The sequence below is a fragment of the Haliotis rubra genome, unplaced genomic scaffold (assembly GCF_003918875.1).
Source record: "Haliotis rubra isolate DU_JTF1 unplaced genomic scaffold, ASM391887v1 Scf1906, whole genome shotgun sequence".
Taxonomy (NCBI): Eukaryota; Metazoa; Mollusca; class Gastropoda; order Lepetellida; family Haliotidae; genus Haliotis; species Haliotis rubra.
Genome location: NW_025765899.1, coordinates 10,092 through 12,766, shown reverse-complemented (window position 1 = coordinate 12,766; position 2,675 = coordinate 10,092). Strand labels below are relative to the sequence as shown.

Below are 2,675 nucleotides of genomic sequence, written 5' to 3'. Positions count from 1 at the left end.
AAGGTCAGTCGCCTTTGAGGGAGCTACAGGCAAAATGACTTTCTGTTTATTGCATTTTACATCTTTGCAGATGCTTCAATCATAAGGATTTCATTGTGCAGGTATGGGTGGTCCAATGGGTGGTCCAATGCCAGGAGGTCATCGTGACATGGTGGGACCCTACCCTGGTCAGCCTCAGAGATCAGAGTTCCGTGACCAGAGGATGATGGGGAGATCCACTTAAGCATGCCGCAGCACCAAGCAGGACCAGGCATGCAGGGGGGACATGGAGGACAAGGAGTGTCCATGAGACCACAGGTTAGAGAAACATGGCACAGTGTGCCCTGTGTTGATGAGCAGTGGCGAGGGAGCCAGCTGTTAAATCAATAACTTGTCACTCAATACAGGGCGGATCCAAGATTTCGGAGAAGAGGGGGTGCACATAAATCATGATTCTGAACATGGTTACAGGGTGTGAATTGCACATGCTCTTGTATTCTCTATATTGACTTTGCTAAAATATTAGCTAGGTATTCCCTGAATTGACTAAAATATTAGCTATAGGTGATATTGCATATCCTTCGTGAACGCTTCTGGGTTGGCCTTCTTCACAAGGTTAGTGTCTAGTTGTTCGCCTCAACGCAAAGAGGGGACTATGTATTCAGCAGCTTCCGTGACGCACGTAGGGCGTCCGATTCTTGTTAACACGATATCTCATGAACTGTTGTACCCAATGTCTTCAAATTTGGTGACAGCCTACATTGGGGATTACACAGACACCAGTTGATTTGGGTGACCTTGACCTTTTCTTCAGGGTCACCACGACGCTTTGACCTCTTTTCAAACTCTCGTTAACGCTGATATCTCATGAACTGTTGTACCCAATGTCATCAATTATGTCGACAGCCTTCATTGGGTATTTATGCAGACACCAGTCATTTCAGGCATCTTGTATGTGAAACAAACACACACACACACACACACACACACACACAAAAAAAAGTAGTAAATGTGTTATACATATTCCATTCTTTAGCGGTAGGGGACATTGCCATATCAGTGGCAAACACTTGTTTTACATGTATCAACAGTTAGATATCGATATACATTGTGTATTTCATATTGACAGACCCTAACATAATATTTCATATTTAGATGGTTCCTCCTCCTCAGCAGGCACCGATGCAGTCAGCCTTGGGAGCATTAGGTGCATTGGGTAACCCTAGGCAACCTAGGCCAGCTGTCCGCTGGGTGTGATGTCCGGTCTGGGCGGTGGACTGGGAGGACCGGGGACTCAGATCTCCCCACAGGACCAGGAGAAGGTCAGTTGATCACCAGGCTCAACTCACATAATTTTACCCCTATCTAAAGTATTATGATCACTTCTGGGAAGTCATAATAACAGTAACTGCATTAGGAGCTCATCTTGTGGTAGAACAAGAGTATTTTACAAAAAATTGTTTATGAATCTGTTCCTTCTTGTCTGCTGGTCTGAAGACAGTTGTAAAACCATTCTCAAGACTGTTCTTTTTAATTTCCAAGGATGATTACTTTCCATAAGCAAGTGTAGTTATGCTGTAGGGATTGTTATTTGACCCTCTTACATTCCATGATGTGCAACCTTTAACCATTAATGTTTTGTGATTGCTGACTCCACATGTTGTGTGACCCCTCAACCGTAATGTTGTATTGACCTCTTTAGTGGTCATGTGTGTGACCCCTGACTTTCTATGTTGCAGGCTGCCCTCATCATGCAGGTGTTGCAGCTGACCGACCAGCAAATCTCCATGCTGCCACCAGAGCAGAGGCAGAGCATCATCATCCTAAAGGACCAGATTGCCAAAAGTGCCCAGTAGACCAGCCAATCACAGTGGGGAAACTGGCTGCCGTCTTACAACTGGCTGTATTATTGGAAAAATCAATCAATCACATAGGCCCAAAACACATTCAATGTTAATATACACCTTGAATGACCATGGAACATATCTTGGTTGTCATCTAAGCATTAAAAAAATAATTATTTTAAACTTCTCATCTGCCTGGAATAAAGTGCCCAGAGACCATGAACACATTTCTGCCATTCAGTGTCTGATTGGCCTGGAGTATTTCAGACAAACACAACATTTTCTTTCTTTGTCAGGTAATCTATTCATACATACAGATCTGCAGAAGGTTCACCTTGTATTTCATTGTCATGTTCTGAATAAACAATCAAAATCACCATTTTATTTGTATGTCCTTGTAAAGTGGTCACATTTTTTATTTCTGTTTTAAAATCTTGAAAATGCATAAATGCTTAGTATGCTTGAGAAAGGGGTGGACTGCTTGTGCTTTATTCACAAAATAGATATCTGGGCCTTTTGAATTGGCCAGATGCATATAACGTTGGTCTAGCTTATATCAACCATCAGGGTTAGAATTGGACCAATCTCAGCAACCCATGCTTGTCAGAACAGGGGCGATACTGTATCTGGTGATCAGAACCACCAGACTCCCCGGCTTTGGTTGAAGTCACAAACAACAGTAACAACCTATTTTGTTGAATGAACTCGTACAGCCATCATAGTTTGCTGAGGACCAATTCTAACTTGGAATATCCATCATTTGGTAGTCAGACAGTTGTAGCTCTGGGACGATATTAAGAAGTTCGTCCAGCCCTTCTTGATGACCACTGATCCCCTAAAAATCCTGTTTGT

At 43.0% G+C, this 2,675-nt stretch overlaps 1 long non-coding RNA gene across 1 annotated transcript; it reads left to right on the top strand.

Annotated features, from left to right (window-relative positions):
* The first annotated feature begins 1,200 nt into the window (after positions 1-1,200).
* LOC124274435 lies at positions 1,201-2,202 on the top strand. Its single transcript, XR_006897946.1, has 2 exons — positions 1,201-1,301; positions 1,719-2,202. It is a non-coding gene; the product is annotated as an uncharacterized LOC124274435 (long non-coding RNA).
* Positions 2,203-2,675: the final 473 nt, after the last annotated feature.